The following is a 22,819-nucleotide window of genomic DNA, read 5'->3' on the forward strand; positions in this document are numbered from 1 at the left end:
AATTGTATCACTTCAAAAATGCCCAACCAACACACAAGCAGAAACAAGCTCTCAATGAATGCAGTCAATACGTTCTCCATGACAGCCTTCATTTCCATACTGACTCATTCGAGAACAAAATAAACTCAGTGTTTAGCTGGTGGGATTTGTAGGAAGGAAATTTGAGTTATGTTGCTGATAAAACATGACAGTAATAGAGAATGAGGTTCAGTTATACAAAAAATTTTTTTAAGGGCAAGCCACAGATGCATCCTTTTGGGAAAGGTCTAAATCCTGAGGTTATTTTCAAATCCAAAGTTTAATTTACTCTTTCCCAGTATTTGATGTATGATGGCAGATCATATTCTGGCAGTGGACGATGACAAATGAGATTACTGCATTCAATTTTTTATGTCTGTACTGTCTGCTTGAGTGTTGGGCTCTCTCTGTGGATGGAACCCTCAATGTAAATGATGTGAAAATAAAATTAAGATGAGTGAATCAGCTTGATCTGCCACCTATATTCACATTCTCACATCCCAGAGCACTGACTGTGCCTAAGGCATCTGTAAGCTGCTAAAGCTAGTTTAAAATCATAAGCAGATATGAGCATTTGTGTGAGTCAACACAACTGTGTAAATGTGGCATTAGTCCCCATCACTGCTTCTATCAGTCTTTAATTACTAAAGAACTCAGACTAAATTTTGAAAAAAATATATTTTGGCTTTCCACAGACAGCTAAAACTGTAAGAAATAAAAACTAACTAACTCCTCTCTCTCTCTCTCATCTCTGAAGTTGTATCTGTTGTGTTTGTCTCTAGTAAAGGAAGAGTGTTAACTTGGGATGCAGCATGCATCTGATACCATTCATTCAGTGCAGACAAAATTCCAGGACTTAGGCTTTCACTTCAGACAGCAAAGGCCCCAAACATACACAAACATGCAGCAAATTAATCATTTATGCACACCACTGTGATACACTTTGACTCAAGAAATATACCTGTCTTTTTCATCTGACAAATTGGCCCAGCTGTCCTGATCCTGTCCTTCTTACTTCGGTGTATTATCTGTCCTGCTTTTCCCTTCTGCTTTCCTTATATGGTCAATTTTCTTCTGTTCTCATTACCCTGTATTTAATTACTGCCACCTGTTTCAATCTCCCCAAGGTCTCCCACACCACTCCATTGCTGTGTTCCCTCCACTGGCTTCCTGTAGCTACCCACATCAGCTTCAAAACACTGCTTGCATACAAAAAAAGGCCCAGCCCCCACCTACCTAAAGGCACTTATCACACCCCGCTCTGCACCATGCTCTCTTCGAGCCTCTAGCACAGCTCGACATGACCCACCATCCCTCAAGACAAGGAAGACATGCATCAAGACTCTTCTCTGTCTTGGCACCCAGGTGGTGGAATGAACTTCCCCTGGCTGGCAGAACAGCTGAGTCACAGGCTGTCTTCAGAAAAAAACTGACCTCTTTACCAAGCACTTAAATGAGCACTGGATTCAATTTAAAATAAAAACTAATCCATTGACGCTATGTATCTATCTATCTACCTATCTATCTATCTATCTATCTATGTGCGTATACTGCAATTTTCGAAGTAAAATATACAATAAAACTACATATCCTTGAAACTATAATACATTTTCTCAGATGTTTTCCTGCATTAATACATAGTTTGTTGTATATGGGTAGAAAAGTTAACCTTTCTCTTGGCCTACATTTTTTGAGATCATTATAGATGGTTAAGTGGGTAACAGTCACTGCAATATCCGCTTTTAAACATCAGACATCACAGCAAAAGCAAGTAGATTTCCTAAAGCCAGCCATCAAGAATAACTGCCTACGGTTGTGGCAGTTACCAAATAGACCGCCACATTTAAGGCACCAAGCCAACATTTAGATTACTATCCAAACAGACTCATCAAATCACAAACACCTAAATGTATTGCTTATTGAATACGACAACCACAGCCTGCCAACAGGGTAAGAATGAAAAATGAACTTACGTAGTATTTAATTAGGATTGACCAACTGATTTTTGTTTTAATCAGATGTCCACTCCAGGTTTATCCAATACATTCCTGTGCACTGCATTCTAACCCATAGGTGTCATTGTTTTTTTTGTTTTTTTTTACCTGATAACAAACAGGACCATCTTGCATGCTCTCAACATGAGTAAAGAAGCTAATAGTGAGAACACCTGCATTAGCAAAGCAATGACGAATCCTAAAGTCAATGGCATTATTACTGTCCACAACATCAGACTGCCAGTGTTGCTTTACAGCACCATGCACTTCTTGAGGGTGAAAGGAAGGGTGTTTGGAAGTGAAACAAATAAAGATTGATGATATAATTTGGCAAATTATGGTCCCACCACACACTCCAGTCACTGTTCTGTAGGTCGAGTTATTCTGCATTTTCCTCCACATCGTTATTATCAAACAAGGATCTTATCAAAACAGCACACTTTATTTAGAATGACCTGCTGAGGTCTCAAATGTTACCTGACATGAAATATCATATCTTAAATATTGCTTAATAATCTAGAAATTATTTGGAGTAGAGAATGTTTCTAATACACATACACTCATTTTTGAGTACACAATATATATATATATACATACATACATACATACATATATATATATATATATATATATATATATTGTTGTTGTTGTTGTTGTGTTATGTAGTCTGGGTTAATAACAAGCACTATCCAGACGTTTTGTATTTTTATTTATTACTATTTATTTTTCAAGGCAAAATTTAGTGGTATTATAAACAGTAGACCCACAACTGCAAACAAGACCTTTTGACCAATCAAGAATTTTGTTATTCAGTTTCTAAATCAATCAGAAATCTATTTAGCAGTAGGTTTCGTGCATCAGCTGTAAACCACATGGTTGGGTCAAATTTCAATCTCAATAGTAATGAGCTATCCAGGTCTTTTGAATTTTATTTTATACTCAATTTGCATGGACATTTTGCATGGTCATGTGTGCACACAGGGGTACTACCAGAGATACAAGATACCAAGTTTAGAGGAACCTGCTTAGCATTCAGTCAGACATAATGGTATACCATATTCTCTCACCATCAAGCTCTCTTTTCCTATATCATCCATCTGGCAGGTCACCCTAAGGTAAGCCAATATGAGTGAGGACTGCCAAAGACAGCACTTCTATTTATTACCCACTGTGAGATGTAATCAGAGAACGTGGGGAGCTCAAGTCTCTAATAACTCAAGTGATTAACCCGTCCAGTGAGCTGGACTTTACCACCACAGCAGGCCTGATCATAATCAGCCACATTAAAGACAGCACTCCTATCATCCCTCCCAACATTCAGATAGGTCACATATTCAATCTGTGGTCACAGCCTGTTGGTGTCATTCATATAGATCTCCTCAGTTTTGTCCCTTATTGACCAACATGTAGTCTGAGCTCTACCTCTTTTATTATAGTATTCATTTGCTGATTTTTTTGTTTTGTTTTGTTTTTCTGAGCTCTGTTTTTGACCACTGCCTGTGTCCTTTTACCTTCATGCCAAATTTAATCGTTGCATGCATTCTGCAGATGTTTTACATAATATATTAAATTGTATGTTTGGTTACTATTAGAATATGACAATGCTTTTCAAGCTGATATTTTATAAATAACATCTAGGAGCTAGAGTGATACAGTGACGCAGCTGTTAGCATTGCCGCCTCCAGCTTCAGGATCCCCTGTTCAAACCTCAGCTCAGGTTACTGTCTGTGTGGAGTTTCATATGATTCACACATTACAGCAGCAGCAGCAGCAGCAGCAGCAAAGGAATAGTGTTTGCAGTAAGAAATAATCAAGAGTAATAAAATAACTGTACTCAGTATGATTATAAATAGTAGCAAAAATAAGGTAAAACTGTAAACACCAGTCTGCTGAGTAAATGTGACAGTGCAAATAGTTACAACAGATATGCAGCAAAGTAGATATGATCAGCAGAGCATCCACAATAAGTTGCATAAGTGCAAGTATACAGTATAGTGAGTTAGCAGCAATGCAGTAAACAGAATGCCACTGAGTGCAAAAATGCAAAGAGCTTTTTTAGAGCTTTTTCAAGAATAGGCTCTAATGCCTATTGTCCCTGAACAGTGGTGAACTATTGGTGAAAAAAAGACCTCCTTTACCATTCCTTGCTATAACGGAGTTAATTGAATCTGTTGCTGAATGTGGTCCACTGAACAATATATCATTTTTTGGGGGGGGGGGCATACATTGTTCAGAATGGACACTAGTTTGTTTAGTGTCCTCCTTTCCATGACCACATCAAAACTGCCCAGGGAGTGTCCCAGGACATACAGTATGCTCTTCCCATGTCTGAGTGGGTTTCCTCTAGGTTCTCCAGTTTCTTCCCACCTCCCAAATACATACTGCTAGGGGAACTGGTGATACCAAATTGCTCTAGGTATAAATGAGTGTGAGTGCTGTGCATGAAGATGAAGTCTTTCTCTAAACTTAATAAAACTTATATCTTCTGTGTCGTTATGATAAGGAGGTAAATTTATACTCAGGTATTTGAATTTGAAAGACGTCAAAAAGCACAACAGTGTAATAAAAATGAGATTTTGCATAAAGGTACAGCCCTAAACAGCGTGTTGTGTTGTGAACCTTTTGAAATAAATACTACAAAACTGAAACAACATGCTAAAGGATAAACAGCTCCAATCAGCTCATTTTACTTTTTATAGTAATTATTATAAAAAAAATTATTATAATTATTGAAGTAATTATACTTCAATAATTTAGTAAAGCATTGATTTGATTGATTGGTGATAATGCATAAATCTTGGAGAACCAGCAATAAACCAAATTTATTTGAAGCACCTAGCAAAGTGTCTGGGGAACCACATAAGTGTGCCACAGAGTGAAGCCATGGAGGTGTAGCTTAGCCACCTCATTTTAAGCTTGGTTGTTTGATGTAGCAACCAAGAAATTTCCCAAGCTAGTCATCTCTCTCCTGAAATCATTTCTCTTTTTGGCCATGCTGATCTGTATTACTCATGTGTACATCATCAAGTTTTAACAGCTCATTCTAAGAATGTGAACAGTTTGTGAAATTGCTGTATTAGAAGTTGGCAAAAGCCATATAGTTGCCCATGATTGTAAATGTGTCATTCATTCGTGGGCTATGGCTAAATAACCTTGCGATGAAAGTGTACTGTAGAATGATAGAATTATCAACTGGGAATGAGAATTACTAACACGATAAACACATCTACGTGGTGGTTCCCCTTGCGTAGGAAGTCAAAATGTTGGATTGTATAGTAATACATGTAAGGTGTTGGTATTGTTCATGATTGCGTTCAGTCAAGTTAATCTTTTTTGTTTTTTGTAAATATACTGTGCTGGTTATTAATAGCCAACCAGTTAAACAACCTTCCTTCATTTAGGAAGTGTATTGGTGCTGCTGCTGCTCCAACCAGACCTTTCCTGGTTGTACACTTAGTCTGAAGCTGCTAAGATATACTTTTTTTTTTTTTTTTTTACAAAGTTTTAACTTTTTATATTTTTATGGATAAATATGATTAAAGGCTGTTTTTTTTTTTAAATAAATGTGCAGTGCATGGGGATGTGTAAAGAAATTAAATGGGTTGGTGACTGATTATATATTTTTCTTGTCTTAGACCTCAACCTTGGGCTTCTCGTATCTAACCACTGTTTTTCCCACCCTTTTCCCTCCCATTTGCTATACTTGATTAGCTAGCTGGGAGAGAGCCATGACTGATACTGTTTTATGTTTTTTCAGTTTTTTAGTTCATTGTCTCAATTTATTTTGCTTGTTTTTAACGTGTTTGTTTGTTTATTTGTTTTTTATTATTGCTGTGCCTATAGTTCCCAAAGTACTAGTCTCGTATAACAGGACATATTGTGCAACTACCCCTAAAGATGTGAAGGTGGGTGTGATTAAGACTAGTCTTTTTTTGCATGCAGTGTGAGGTGTACTTTCACTGATTGTCATCCGTAACCACTTATAACATTCTGGGCCGTATGTATGTATTTTTTTTTTTTTTGTTATTTTATTTGGGGTTAATTATTGCAGCTGCTTTGGTCATGCAAGTAACAGCCTAAGGAAAATAAAACCTTCCCATTTACTGGACCTTTGCCTTGTTCTCATTCATTTAGTTGAACAGACTAGCAGGAAACCCCAGCTGAGTTTGGAATCTCCTACCCAAATAAAACAACTCGAGTGTTTCACAGTTTCACATTTTCATATTTTAATGTGTAGGTGTGCACATGTGTGTGAGAAAGACAGAGGGGGATAAAGGTAATAGTCAGATATAAAGGAAGTTGATGCTCCTGTAAGCCTGGAACTTGACAGCTTTTTCAGAAATGAAGTGTTCAACAAGCAGTCAATCCATCTTTGGTGTTATACACAATATGGCATCTGTTCCTACAGACTTGCTGACTGTGTTTGCAGTGAGCAAAAGGGATGTGCTATAATGGAATTCAATCTCTATAATTTTCTCTGCCCATATGTCTTTTAAAGTGACAACAGTCTGTAATTCAAGCCAAAGCTCCATCATACATATTACTTCTCTTGAGTCCATGGATTTTCTCTTGCTGATTTAAGATATTTGCTTGTGACATATGTCCTAATTATTAATTTGCTAATGAAATTTTCTTGATTTCACATTTTGCCATTATATGTGGCCACTACTGGGTTTTAATTTTGGGTATAATGCTAGATCAATCTGAATTCCTCTTATGATGGTATATATAATTCAAATATAATTCAAAGCAGTAGCATCTTTGATCAAGAAACATACTACGCCTACACTAATCAAAAATTATAGACTTAGCTAGTTGCATGAAACTTGTTGGTTGGTTCCAAAATTGAAAGTTTGTTACCTACATCCAAGCAAATAATAATTATATCTGCACACTGGTGGACATGATGATTTCATGATTTATTTCCTGCTTCATTCTTAAATTTCTGTTCTTTAACACATGGGTTCCCAAACATTTTGTAACCTGGGACCTTTAATTGTAAATTCTACCTACTCCCTCATTTACAGATTTATTTTCCGAACTCAAATCATATTTTCAAATTTTGGGCTGTTATGTGTACAGCAATATTTTTGTACACATCTGCAATTACATATAATAATTGCAGTGTGTATAAGTGTATATATATATGTATATATATATATATATATATATATATATATATATATATATATATATATATAATATTTTGACTATTTATTCACATAAGTCATTTTTATTAAAATTGCCATTACAGCCTTAAGTAAATGCCTACATGTTTTGAAGCTATTATTAAGGTTCAAATAGGCTAATAACTATTAAAAAAACTTTACAGTAAATACAATAACTTTATAATGGTGGTTTGTGATTTCCATTGCAACAAAATTAAATAGTCGCAGACACCCGATACATGCTTCACAAACCCCTGTGGATACCCAGTGAGAACCACTGTTTTAATCTAAGCTGCCTTTTCTGACATTGCTTCCATGAGCTATATCAATGACTGCCCTAATCTTTTGCTCATTCTACTCCATCAAGCCAGTGATTTGATTCCTTTTAATTTATAGCCTATACTTGTACAAGCCGTCTGAGTGAAATAATTTGACAGGAAAGTAGTCTCCTTGAACAGAAGTTTCCTGACTGGCTATTACAGTAGTACCATGGTTAAATTTTTAGCTGGTGATCACTGAGTATTTATTTTAGCAGCAGCTAAAGACAGCTTAGCCAAAGTGTTCCTATTTTCTATTCGTTCCTAGGAGCTTTAATGTGCTCATGGCTAGCATACTCCTTTGTGCTTGAAGAGTAGATGTTCATTTAAAAATGATGAATAACTGTCATGAATATTTTAAAATTTATGTTAAATAAAAAGGAAATGGGTAGCGGCTTTCTAAATGGGCAAATTAAAGTGTAAATTTATTGTGAAACACAAATTTATTCTGAAACACAATAATTGCCAACAAGCAATTAGCTAGCTAATCAAAACAACCCCAGTCAAGCTAGCTATTTAAAGTTTGTGGTTGTACACCAAAGTAGCTAGCTAGCTAATGTTAGCAAACATAAATCAACAAACAAAGCTAATCAAAACAACCCCAATCTCGCTACCTATTTAAAGTTTGTGGTTATACACCAAGGTAGCTAGCTAGCTAATATTAGCAAGCATAAACAAACAAACAAATAAATATTAATCACACTAGATAAAAGTAACAGTCAGTCAGCAGCTATTATTCTGTCTTGAAAATTGTATTTTGTTTATTTATTTATTTAAATTAATTTATGAATGTCATGTTAGTGCCTGTATGGTATAGAACTACACTACCCATCAGCCCCAGCACATCACATGACCAAGTCACGTTCCTCACAGTTCACTCACACTTGTTTCCTCTAATTAGTATCACTATTTAAGTTCTGGATTCGGTGTGTCTCATTGTCAAGCTTTTGTCATTTGTTGTCATGTGTGCCATGTTATTGCCTATAGTTTGTATGTTCCTTGCCTCGTGTTCATAGCTTCTGTTTACAGTCTGTTTACTTGTTTATCACCTTGTTTGTTTCAGTTGTGCTTATGGTAATCAAACCGCCTGCATTTGCTTCTACTACCAATACCTGACAATGAACACCAGGGATGGGGTGTTCCAGCTGCACTTGATGCACTTGTGATTTTGCTTTGGCCAGTTAAAACCTCTATTATCTTAATCCAAACAATTTACAGCAATATAATGACATGTCACTAATAGGCTATTACATCTGGTACACCAGACATACTTAGAGTGCCCGGAGTAACATCAGAAGGTAGTGAGCATTACAAGCTAGGTTTACGATAGGTGTTTGGTGTCTGATCGACACTATAATCCTGTCATAGAAACTTCCACTGTGTGTCTCATTCGTGATGCTCTTAGAATCCTTTCCCACCTGCGCCCTGACCTACAGACACTCGGAGCTCTATTTTACCCAAGACCTGTCAAAGAAAAGCATCACTGAAGACTTTGGGCTCCTTTACACTTCTCAGCACAAGGTTGTGCAGTTTATTAATCACATCTTGGGATAAAAGCTTAAAGTTGAATCACTGCAATTACCTTCTTACAGTGTAATGCAAAGTTTTAACAATTTTAGCATGACGAAAGATGATAGATGAAAGTACAAAACATTGCATGAATGTGAATAAACACTATCTTAAAGGAAGATGTGGCAGTTATTGAGAGAGTGTTTCTTGCCCTGATATTGTCACTTTGATCTCCTGCAATAACAGGCTGGCAAGTCTGCTTCTTCAATATTGTTCATACTATACACACTGTTTTAATTAGATGCCAGAAGCAAATTAAATTTGGACAAGGAAAATTGCTACACTCAGATATTATAGTCAGGCTTTCAACATTGTTGTTCCATCAAAACTAATCCTCAAAGTGCTGGATCTGGTACTCAGCACTACAATTTCCAAACTGGATCTTAAACTTTCTTACAAGCAGACCTCAGTGTGTCCTGTTATGCAGTAACATTTCTTCCACAGAGATCCTCAACACAGGCACCCCACAACGTAGTGTGCTGAATCTACTACTCTTTTCTTTGTTCACCAATGACTAAGAGGCCAGACACAGCTCTCATTCCACCATAAAATATGCTGACGACACTGACATAGATGGCCTGATCTCAACAATAATGAGACGGCTTACAGGAAGGAGGTCAAGATACTTGACAGAGTGGTGTCAAGACAGTAATTTGTCTCTCAATGTCAGGGCTACTAAAAAGCTTGTCATTGATTCAAGGAATTAGAAAGTTGATCACGCACACTCATTTACATTACAGAGGATGCTGCATAGAGGATTCACCATCATCAGTGACTTCAAGTGGATCATCAGATCTCATCATATGAGATCATCATATCACATCATATCTCAACTATAATCAAAAAGCCTATCAGTGATTTTTCTTCCACTCTTCGACTTCTACATGGGCACCATCACATTAGGCTTCATGATATCTTGGTAAGGGTGGAAATGACAAACCAGAGAAAAAGCAGAACAATATTACACAATGCAACACATGGTGACAAGTGTCACAATACATACATAATAGAGGACAGTAATTACCATGCACACACCCTGTTTTTTTTGGTATCTGCAAGTGGGAGGCTGATGTGATGAAGTGAAACAAGGAAATACGAGAAAACCTGAATAGAAGCACATTAAGGTTTTAATAAAAGAAAAAAATAATTGTAACACAGAACTGAGAAAATACACATGCTATCCATTTAGGCAAAAAGCACAAAACCTGAACCAAGAAACAAAGAAAAGAGAACACGCAATGACCAAGAACAAAAGCCAGAAAAATAACAGAGTGTGATTATGTAATAACAAGACACAGTGACATAGATAATAGACTGAACTAATAAAAAAAGTTAACTAACAGAGGAGAAGCAAACAAAATGAAAACAACAGCAAAAAGCATGTGGAAGCCTGAGAACAAGCAGCGCGTGTCGTGCTAGGAACCGTGATGTGCAATGAGACCGCTGATTTTTGACTGAAACAGGACAGGTGTGGATGCTCTGCATAATATTTATTAAGGCAAATTAAAAAACGTAAGTCAGATAAACAGGCAGGGTTCAAAAACAAAAGAGAAAAATGGAAACACAAGACTCAGAAATGCATGATAATACATGAACAAGACTTCACAATGAACAAGGACATAACTGGTTCTAAATAGAAAAACTAATCAGCGGTTAACATAAAGCAGGTGACCACAATTGGTAACAGACCAATAACGTGGCAGGGGCAGAGACAGGAAACAATAACAAAACAATAACAAGAAGAAAATAATAGCAAAGGCATATGGAGAACTAAGAACAAATCACATGACACATAAGCAACTGAAAACCAGGACACACTGTAAGAGGTGTAATTCATGACAGTTTTTCCTTCTTACGTTTGGCAGAACCTACAGCAATGTTAGCATTCTGGCTACAAGATTTAAAGACAGATTCAACCCTTGGCCCATTAGATTTTTTCAATAAGGAGACATTTTTGCTAGTAGCTCTGGTCATTTTCCATTAACATCCCATGTGGGATAAATATGGGTTGGTAAAGATCAAATATAATCGAATTCATTTGTATTATTGTGTACATGTGTCCTTCTCTTTCCTTTTTTGTCATCATTCTCCTTGTGCGATATCAAAATATTTTGTCATAATTCTCTTTGTGAAACATCTATTAGGCTGTGTAGTCCACCTTGTCATTGATAGGTCGCTGCTCTCTTTTTGATAAATCCATCGAAAGAGAAATATTAATATCCAACAACAATAACATGGCATTTCTCCCATCCCCTATTCATCTTCATTTCCTTGAATTTTACTGATGTAAGTTTAATGATGTCCTGCATCTAAATCATCACTCTCATTCTACTCTGCTCAAAGACAAACACAGGTACATTAGAGGACACTTTGTTTCAGGATTAGATACACAAGCAACAACAACAAGAAAAAACCCTGCTGACACAGGCTCAGACTGCATGTAACAAATTGGTTTGTTGTGTATGATTCATAGGAAAATAGGAAATTTGGAGCCAGTGAGCAGAACAGGTGATCTGTCTATGATCTAAGATCAGACCATATATTTTCCAGAATTGCTTACCCAAGCCAGTCCATAAGTACTGCAAATGACAGTTGCATGGGTCTAGTTAAAATAAATATAAAAACAAAACATTATGATTATGAGCCCCTACACACTGGGCAAGAATTACATTCTAGATGGGATGCCAGACAACATACACACATCCACACACACTTTCAAACACTCATTCACACCTAGCGGGCAGTTTAGCATAGCAAATACACCCAGTGCCATGTTCTTGTGAGGTGGAAGGAAACCCAAAGGATATACGGATGTTAGGCTGAGACTAGTGGAATTGTAGGCAAGTCAAAATAATTCAGCACTAACACTTGGCAAACAATACAAAATCGAAAGGCAAGGGCAATGTCAAAAGTCCAGACAGAAGGGTCAAAAACCATCACAAGGAAGCAGATCAATCAGCATAGCAGCAGGAGCAACCTAAAATGTAAAACCAGAAAACAACATCTTGAACTTGAACACTTGTAACTGACTAACAGAGAAGTGGGCAAGGCAGTGAGCAAGAAATTTTGGGAATTGGAGGCCATGGAGTACTTGTGACATGTAAGAATATAAGAAATTCCACACAGGCAGGGAACCCAAGCTCATGATCAAACTGGGGAGCTGACATTATTAATAATAATTCTGATATTTCTTGTGTAAACAGTATTCATATTTTATGTTCTCTGTAGATATCTCCACATCAAAGGAACAGAAAGCAAAACAAGATGCTCCATGATGACATAATACTGTGAATTAGTGTTCCTAGATATAAAATAATAATCAAATCTACATAATAATTTTGGCCCTCATACAAATTAATCTTAATAACTCTGTAATTCCACAATTAAAATATTTTCAAAGAATAGTCATTCTGTTGTGATGCTAATTTAGTACCTGAGTAATTGTTCATGTCAAGTGTAGTATCTCAATTATGAATTATGGAAAACTGATTTACATCTTTTGTGATGTCAACCTTAGTATAGCTACTGGGCCAACAATCAAGTGTAAAGATTCTCTTTAGTAGGGACACCTGAAATTGAATGCTAAAATTCTAATATCTGCAGTATCAATTACGATAATGAAATTATCAGATAATGAAATTATGAGAATTATCAACTCAGCTGGGGTGGCTTCGTAGGCGTAATAATGACGCGACACAAAATATTACATAAAACATACACATAGGAACGCACATCAAATGAAACACTAGTGTATACATTCAGTTCAAGTGTTTCATGTCCATAATGCCCTGTCTTTTCCAAATGGCTATCATGGAAAACAGAAATGGTTATTCATGCCAACTCTTAGCATTATCCAGCTTCTTCGTTCAATTCAAGTATGTTTCTGGGAAAATCCAAGCAACTCAGCCTAGACCTCAGAAAAAAAAGTGCCTCTGGTTCCTCTTTAGGAGAAATTTCCAAAAACTGAAGCTACCATGAGTATCCGCACAAACATTTGTTTGCAAATTTAAAAACCTTGACACCACACAGACACTGCATCGTTGAGGAAGCAGGCACATATTAACTCACAATGGCCTGAAAGGCTGTTGTGCATAGCAGAAGCCTCTACTCTAAGACCAGCATAAAAAAAAGCAAGACTGAAGTATGCAGGTGATCACTAGGATAAAGACCTAGACTTTTAGAGGAGTGTTCTCTGGTTAGATGAATCAAAAATGGTACTGTTTGACAATAATGATCAGTGATATATATGGAAGAAAAAGGGAGAGGCTTTTAATCTAAAGAACACCATCCCAACTGTAATTCATGGGGATGGCAGTATTATGCTGCGGGGATGCTTTTCTCGAAAAGGGACTACTACACTTCGGAAAATACATGACTTCAAGGATTATTATCTAGAAATACTGAAGCAAAACCTCAAGAGATCAGGCCGAAAGTATAGTGAGAAGCTTGTAGAAGGCTACCCCAAAAGTTTGATTCAAGTTCAAGCAATTTAAAGGTAATGCCACCAAACACTGAAAACCGATATACTAAATAAAAGCTCACATAAATCTGTCTCTTAACTATTATTTTGAAATGAGCTCTTACAGAAATAAAATAGATACCCTAATTGACACAGGAAATGTATGATAACATGAAATGAGTGGATTTGAGAAAAAATGAGTTGGAATGTCTTTAACCTAGGTGTATGTAAACCTTTGGCCTCAACTGTATATCTAGTTTTCCATCCAAAGGCATTTTGAAAATTGGATGACTGAGTAAAGTATGTAATGCATCTTCTTCATGTTCATTACACCTGCTATTGTATTTCACAGGCACATTCTCAGTCACTACAGATGATGTTATAGATGTGTCAGTGAAACGGGCTTAAAATGACATTTCAATATGCGTAATCACTTGACACTTTCAACAATAAGTACATGTAGTCTGAAAGAAGAAATCAGCCCTAGCCTAATAATGTCTTTTGTTATTTTTGTGCTACTTCTCAGTTTGATGATATATGTAACTGTAAGTTCACTCTGTCTAGAGGGTGTGTGTATTGAAGAAGCTTGTTAGGTCTTTTGGTTTGAGTACTGGATATTTTTGGATAGTAGAATACATTTGTGAGGTATCTTTCTGACGTATCATGGTGCACACAGTAGTAATGAGAATAATCTTAATCTTCATCATTAAGTGTAGGATTAACAGCGATACACAATGCCCTGTTGTAAGTCACAGCTTATTATTCAGTTATTCAACAAGCATAGTAATTAGCAACACTCTATGAATTATTCAGTAATTACAGTGAAACAAAATGGAAAAAGATATATAGAGAGCATTAAGAGAGTGAGCTTAAGGGGTTAACATAATGATGGAGTCTAAGGAATCAAGGTAGCCGAGAACAGAGCATATCCTGACAGTCTTGTTGCCTTACATTATTATCCAGTAATTAAGCTTAACATATATTAGAGATCCTGGGACTATAGGGAGTTGAATTTTATATATACAAAAGGTTAGGCTGAAATATGGTCATTTGGGGACATACGGTAATTTTATTTTCACCACCTGGCAACAGTGCTGTGAATGACACTTTATTTGGTGCCCACAGTGTCCAGGCTATTTTTGGAGAGAAACTAACTAATGTCCTTCAATCAGTTTATTACACCAGTAGGAGCCTATTACACACACAGGAAGGAAGCCTCTGTCTTAATATCATAATCACACTGCTGTAGCCTCATCAGCTTTCCTGAACAGCTCCCTTAACCTGTCCCCATTCAGATAAAGCAGCATTCTCCTTCTCCTCTACAGCCTTCCTGCCAGATCTCCAGTCAACTCTCTCTCTGTGTCTCTGTCTCTCTTTCTCTCTGTCCTGGCTTGCTGCTTGGTTTGCCCAGGGTGATGAGAATGGCACATACTGATTAGAGATGAATCAGAGAACTGTGATGGTCTACACTCAAGATCTCTTGGACCACACAAAGAAAGATGGACAGAAAACAGAGAAATGGACATGTAGTAACAATGGATACAGTGAGATGGAGTGTCTGCTGTTAACACATTACTGTAGGTAACACATTACTGTAGGTACTGTAGCTCTAGTTCCCACTTTCTTCATTTTAGCTTTTTTGTGTCTTTGTGTGCCTTTCACCTCTACTTCTTGCCATTTCTCATTCATTTCCCTCTTTATGCATCCCAGTGGGCTATCTCTCCTTGCTAACTTTCTGTCTAAACTCGTATTTCTCTCTCTCTCTCTCTCTCTCTCTCTCTCACACACACACCCACTGTCCCCCTCTCAGGCTCACTGTGTGGATGGAAATCATTTCAGGCATCACTAAACACGGATCTCTTATCAACAAATGGAGAAATGTATTCCTCAAGACTCCAGTGTGCATTTGAATACAGACATATTTGAGTACAGATACATCACAGCCTGATATTTGAAATGTTCTCAGGAACCTGGAGCGTATTATATTATGGAATCTTATACTGCCATAGAGTGAACAATATTAAAAAATACTGTCACTGTTTTAGAAAAGCAAAAAAAAAAAAGGAAATGATGAGATTTATTTTAATCTACCCACACTAATGTTTTCTTCTTGCAGATGTTTAGCAAAATGTTACATTTTGTAGGCTGTACAGGATCCAATGAAATTATGCCTTCAACCAATCTTTACACAGGATATTTTTTCTTCACTTAAATGCTCACAAACACCAACACACAGTTAAATCAAATCCCAGATCATTTCCTATTAACTATATATACTCACTACATAGGGTATAACATAGGCCTTGTAGAACTTTGTGCTATATCAAGAAGTTTAGGCCAATATTTCTACTCATTCATATACTTATTATTGAACTAAAAAGGAAAAGGAACACACTGTAATGTACTATGTTACCTACTGTGATGGCCTGCATGCCTGTATGACAACGATATCTGCAAGAATTCAAGAGTACAGCCACTAGCCATAAATCAACCATAACATGTTATCCACAACATACTTGCTAGAACAGAACTAAATGTTAAGTGAATTGAGCAATATTTGCATTGCGCTGAAAAAAAAAATCCAAAGAAATATGTAATGTTTCAAACACTTTTTGTGTCTAAATAACCCTTCTATATTGTTCTATATTTTTATATATCCCTTACTGTGAAATCACTCTCATCATCTAGAGCAATCGATGAGGATGTGTTTGCCACTATTCTCTGTTTACCATACCCAGTGAGTATAGCTTCATAAAGCTGACCTTGAAGCCTGGTAGTTACTTGATATGAGTTTGCAAAGTCAGCAGCACCAAAAATACAGCAGATCATAAATCCCTTCAGCCAAAAACAAGAAGAAATCTGTTATGTCATTTTGGGCCAGCTTTAAAAAGTCCTTAGCAATTGTTATCTTCATATTTTTAGCACAAGAGAATCTGCCCCCAAGGCAACACAAACTTGTAATGACTTTTTCACTTCCTCCAAAATGCAAAGGTGTTTTATTTTTAGATGAATCATAGCATGAGAATGCAAAAGTGCAATTGCAAATGGACAGGTTGCTTTCAATATGTTTTCAATATGACAGACTTTTTACCAGTTTAGACACTGGAAATGAAATTGCATTCACATTTTCCTATTTTGGCAGACAGTGTGCATTGTGATGTACAAAAATGCAAATACAAATACATGTTTTCACCTATAAAAGGGAAGTGCAATTGCAAATACAGGTCTGAATCATCATTTTGTAAAATACCATAGATTAAGGTTAGAGTTAGAGGCAGGATTATCATTAATACCTTTTCTTATGACTTCATTCATATGCAATCAAACCATTGTCAACATTGTTAGTTTGAATTTGTAGAACTTTCTCATAAGATGAGGTTGTAAAAGGCACTAAAGAGGCTGGACAAACATATTTGTGTAAGTACTTAAAACAGCAAGATGATAGCATTTTCTCATTGTAAAATCTCAAGATCATTGTTTACAGCGAGTAAACCTGAATCACAGCTAGGAGCATTTAAAAGGTTTGTTTTTAAGATTTTGTGAGAGAACTACCTGGTCTCATTTAACTAACTGATGCCTAGCTGATGCAGTTCCCTCAATAATAATGTTTAATTAATTTAAGTTTATTCCTTGTCATTTCATGGGCTCGAAGTCTGACCAAACACACTGTATTTTAATGCAGATTAAACACATAATACTACCTCAAGGCTTCAGCATGTCACACGAGGAGCAAAGAGATCAGGTTTTAAATTACTTTTCCCTCACTCCCTCTGCACTTCAATTAGGACCAGGAGATAAATTTTAGATTAGGTAAGAATGATTCAAACTTTAACGAGACCAAAGAGAATCCACACTCCAAATTTTAAGGATATTAATCAGAAAATGGCCCTAGGCAGGAATCACTGCAAGTGGCAGGCCAGTTTTTGGACCTGAAATCAACCAAGCGGTCTGGATACAAAAAAATCAATGTGTCTGCCTGATCACAAGTAAATTCAGAGCTAAAGCTACTTTTTTTCAAACTTTTAAGGCTTGAATAAAATTCAAGAGTGTTAAAATTCAACAGTCAAGAGTGATTTTTGTCTATCTACTGAATATCTAAATGAGACTTGTGGTCATTATCTCTAACTTTAGTCATAATATAAACAGATAAAATAAAATGGTGCCTTTCTCTCAGTAAATGCTTTGACTGATTTATTCCTGATTGTATTACAGCAATATGAATATATTACATAATTTTACTCTTTGGGAGAGCCACAACAGATGACAGTATGTCCCTTCTTAAAATCTACATCATTTAATAAGTAAATAAATAAACTAGTTCACTGACCACTTTATTAGGAACACCTGTACACAAGCTAATACAGTTATCCAATCAATCACGTGGCAGCAGCACAATGCATAAAATCATGCAGAAAGAGGCCAAGAGCGTCAGTTAATGTTCACATCAGACATCAGAATGGAGAAAAATGATCACAGTGACTTTAACTGTGACATGGTTGTTGCTACCAGATGGGCTGGTTTGAGAGTTTCAGAAACTGCTGATCTCCTGGGATTTTTGCGCACAAAAGAGTGAGCGGCAATTCTGAGGGTCAAAATGCTTTGTTGATGAGAGAGGTCAGAGGAGAACGGCCAGACCGGTTCGAGCTAACAGAAAGTCTGCCGTAACACATATAACATTTCTTTACAACCGTAGTGAGTAGAAAAGCATCTCAGAACACATCAAACCATGAAGTAGATGTGCTCCAGCAGCAGAAGAGCACATTGGGTTCCACTTTTGTCAGCCAAAAACAGGAATCTGAGAATACAGTGGACACCGGCTCACCCACACTGGACAGTTATATACTATAAACGGCGTCTTCCTAAGGTTCAAGCAAGAAGCAAAATAATTTTGGTCACCTGACTATTTACACCACTCACAGTACAATGTTCATTCAAAGCCAATACCATTTCTAATTTCATTTAAAGTGTTCTCCTCAGTAACATGTACATCACAGGCGCTTTTAGAGCTTTACAAACCCAAAACAAAATGTCACATCACTGTGACTGGTGGGATTAAATGGGTTAATTGTTCTTCAGTGTGCACACATCTGCAAAGCCTATCCACAGCTTGCTGAACAGAGACACTATTCATTATGCCCGCTGCATGATAGTACCACATTTCTCTGGCTAGCCCAAATACATAGACTGAATCATGCCATCAGGGGCATCAGCTCATTTAATAGTCAAATGTCGCATTTATTATACAGTTTTATTCAACCACAGTGTTCTTTGTATAGTACAGTTTGCATGACACAGCAAAATAGGTTACTGCTGTTACCTAAAACATAAATATTCTTCAAGAAGAAGAAGAAGATGCAGGTGGTGCACGCACACACACACACACACACATTTGTAATTCTAAGTTTTTGTGTGTTTCCACTGAACTCTCTGTTACTGCAGCTAAGTAATTCTATGCCTACAACTACCCCTGACCCTTACCTCTTTTTTTTAAACAGCGGGTTTTATTGTTTGTTTGTTTGTTTGTTTAGCTCAAGAGTACCAGCTAAATGTCCCCATTAGGGCTGAGCTGTCACATATTCCTATTACTATGGGCCATTACGTGCCCAATAAGAGATCACACACACACACACACACACACACACACACAAACCCACACACATCCTCTCTCTCTCTCTCTCTCTCTCTCTCTCAGTTACTATCCTTGTGAGGACCTTTCATTGACATGCAGCCTTTTTATACTATGCCTACAACTAAACCCAACTTTTAACCTCAATAACCAAAAGGAAACATTTTGGCTCTTTTTTTTCTGGTTTTCCTTTTGAGGACCAACCAAATGTCCCCACAAGGTCAAAACTGTCAGATATTCCTACTGCTGTAATAGAAAAACCATGTACACAAGCACACACACACACACACAGAGAGAGAGAGAGAGAGAGAGAGAGAACAGGTAACCTAATCCACACTGGAGTTGCCAGGTGGACCTTTAGGCCAGTCGAGGTCATCGTATGGGAGAGTTAATTAGGTCGTCGTGTGCATAGTGGCTTCAGATTGCATTTTCTGGGAAACAGAAGCATGAGGTGCCACTGGATGACCGCAAGCCATGCGTAGTGAGATCCATCAATGTGAAGGGAATACGAGTTCAGTTTACCAGCTGGACAGGTGCCGTTTCCCGGAGGCTCGCCGCTGTGATGGGATAAAAGCTGCTAATCCGCTCATAAACCTGCGCTCCAAGGCCTTCTTCACAAACAGCACACTACCCTGCTAAAGAGCACGCCAAAATCCTACGTCACCTCACCTACCTGACATAGGCCTACTATTTAGCACAGTAGTATGTGGTTTCGGACAGAGCCTAACTTTCAGTTGCTCAAGATGTCACACGACAAGGAGCGATGTGTTGAGTCAAGTCATATACTCCATATTAAACCCAGACTAATTCATGGGCTAAAACTGAATATTTCAGATCCTCCAAAATAAAAGAATTGAATCCAGAGTAACTCTGTGCATGCCACATGAGTGGATGACTACAACAGCCGACGCGTCCAATTAGCTTACAAAATCAGTGCTGAAAGACAAACCCACAGCCACGATCATTCCCCATATCCCAAGCTCAAAGGGAATTCAGTGTTCACTCACCATGCTGGCTTGAAAAGCACGCAGATCAAAAGTGTTGGAGGATTCACGCATTCCGCAAACGGTCACGCGCTCCAGAGCCGGATGGATGTGTTTCCTTTAGCTCCGGCATCGGAACATGTGAAAACAGCGCTGTGCTCTTCCACTACCAGCCACAGAGGAAGCCCGAGCAGAGAGCCAGCTTCAGAAAGTTACCCAGAGTGAGAGCCGTACTGAAGATTACACCTGCCACCATGCGTCTCTCTCTCCCTCTCTCTCTCTCTCTCTCTCCGACTGACGACGCACCGGCGACGCACAGGCGGAAATCTTATTTGCTTCGAGAGCAAAGGTGGTAAAAAGGTGCTCCGCGGTAAATCTTAGACTCTCGTGTGGGGATTTTCTTATGGGAAGATCTTCGCGGCTGTTTATTGCTGCTACAACGCACGTAGCCCCCCGATAACACACAGAGAATCAATTTACACAAAATTCCTGCTTGTCTCAAATATTGGTTCTTTAGTTGTGCACTGGAGCTACAGAGTTAGCGTATAGAACAAGTAAGATAGAGCATACGGCCAAGCCTAACTTCAATTTCTCTATAAATCTAAAATATGAATATGTATAAATCAGTTAGTGGTGTTATTCACACACACACACACACACACGGACAAAAGCATGGCACTTTCATACAGTTGTAACACTTTCACTATTCGCATTACACAAACACTGTAGATGAGAAACATCTGATTATTTTCTACTTCTATTCTTATTTTATAGGTCTACAAACAAAATAGTCACACACTTACATGCATCGCTAAGATGTTCTACAGAAAGTGTTTAACAAACGATGTTATTTGTTACAATTACCATCATGCCACCCTTCACATGGTGATATTTTGACATTTTCTATTATACATAATTATATTCTATTATACAAGTGAAGAGAATGACATTTATTATCTTGTTGCAGTGGCACTTGTCAGGGGGTGGGATATATTAGGCAGCAAGGAAAAAGTCAGTTCTCGAAGTTGATGTGTTGGAAGCAGGAAAAATGGGCGAGTAAGCATCTGAGCAACTTTGACAAAGCCATTATGATGGCTAGATGACTGGGTCAGAGCAACTCCAAAATGGCAGGTCTTGTGGGTGTTCCCGTTATGCAGTAGTTAGTACCTACCAAAAGTGGTCCAAGGAATGACAACGGGTGAACTGGCGAGAGGCTCATGGGCACCCAAGGCTCATCAATGCACTCTGGGAGAGAAGGCTAGCCTGTATGTTCCGATCCAACAGAAGAGCTACTGTACACAAGTTGCTGAAAAAGTTAATGTTGGTTATGATAGAAAGGTGTCAGAACACACAGTACATCGCAGCTTGCTGTGTATGGGGCTGCGTAGCTGCAGACCGATCAGAGTGCCCATGCTGACCCCGGTCCATTGCCGAAAACGCCTACAATGGGCACGTGAACATCAGAACTGGACCATGGAGCAATGGAAGAAGGTGGCCTTTTCTGATGAATCATGTTTTCTTTTACATCATGTGGACGGCCAGGTGCATGTGCATTGCTTACCTGGGGAAAGCACTGGAAGTTACACTGGAAAGTGACAAGGGACAAACCTGCATTTAAATATTTGCATTTATAGACACCAAGCCCAAACTGACTGACTAAAAGCATTTAGTACCTACAGAACATTATATGGCCAAATGTTTTTGGACACCTGATCAATCACACCCATATGTGCTTGGTGAACATCTCAATCCAGATTTAGTCCCCCTTTTGCTTTCTGGGTAGGCTTTCCATTAGATTTTGTAATGTGAATGTGACCTTACCATAAGTAAGGTCAGGCACTGATGTCGAGCGAAGAGGCCTTGGACACAGTTGGTGTTCCAGTTCATCCCAAAGGCGATCAGTGGGGTTGGAATCAGGGCTTTGTGCAGGCCACTCACGTTCTTCCACTCCAACCTTGGCAAAGCATGTTTTCATGGACCAGCCTTTGTGCATAAGGGTATTGTTATGCTGGAACAAGTTTGGGCTAGGCCACATAGTTCCAGTGAAGGGAAATCTTACCTTAATGTTAACACACACAAAGACATTTTAGACAATGCTGTACTTCCTTATGTACTTATATACATATTCCCATATACACTGTATATAGTATATATACACAGTATGTGGTGATCAGGAGTCTAACCTAGGAACTCAGGGCGCAAGGTGGGAGTACATCCTGGATGGGATACCAGTGATTGTGGAATCATTTTATTTATATCATAAACTATTTTATGATCCCTTAATAATTCTGATGTCACCTCTATATTATCTATTATATATTGGAATTACCTTATGAGGGAGAGACTTTCACAGGTATGAGGAGAGACTTCAAGATTGGTTGAAAGCATTTGGCTGAGGCTTCAGTGAGTGATGAATTTAACTGCAAAATATTCTCCCTTCTACAGAGTAAGGGAATCTGCATGGACCATGTTCAAGTCCTCAACTGTAGGGCCGAAAAAATCTTTGCCTGTCATGACAGTAACCCTTGGACATGCAGGTGGACACCATTGGTGAGGGAAGCCAGCAAGAGGGAGGCCTTCAGAATAATTACAGATTAATGCTCTACTGCTTCAGTTGAGAGGAAGAGAAGAGCCAGAAAAACAGCAAAGCAATTGCAAAAGCAAAAGCTCTTGGCATTTGGAGAG

At 37.9% G+C, this 22,819-nt stretch overlaps 1 protein-coding gene across 1 annotated transcript in view; it reads right to left on the bottom strand.

Annotated features, from left to right (window-relative positions):
* pcdh15a (protocadherin-related 15a) overlaps positions 1 to 20,669 on the bottom strand; it is a 163,929-nt gene extending 143,260 nt beyond the window's left edge. The window contains exon 1 of the mRNA XM_053232665.1: positions 20,159 to 20,669. The gene's annotated coding sequence lies outside the window, so the exon portion shown is untranslated. The remainder of the gene's footprint in view (positions 1 to 20,158) is intronic.
* Positions 20,670 to 22,819: the final 2,150 nt, after the last annotated feature.

Source organism: Pangasianodon hypophthalmus, chromosome 3, assembly GCF_027358585.1.
Source record: "Pangasianodon hypophthalmus isolate fPanHyp1 chromosome 3, fPanHyp1.pri, whole genome shotgun sequence".
Classification (NCBI taxonomy): domain Eukaryota; kingdom Metazoa; phylum Chordata; class Actinopteri; order Siluriformes; family Pangasiidae; genus Pangasianodon; species Pangasianodon hypophthalmus.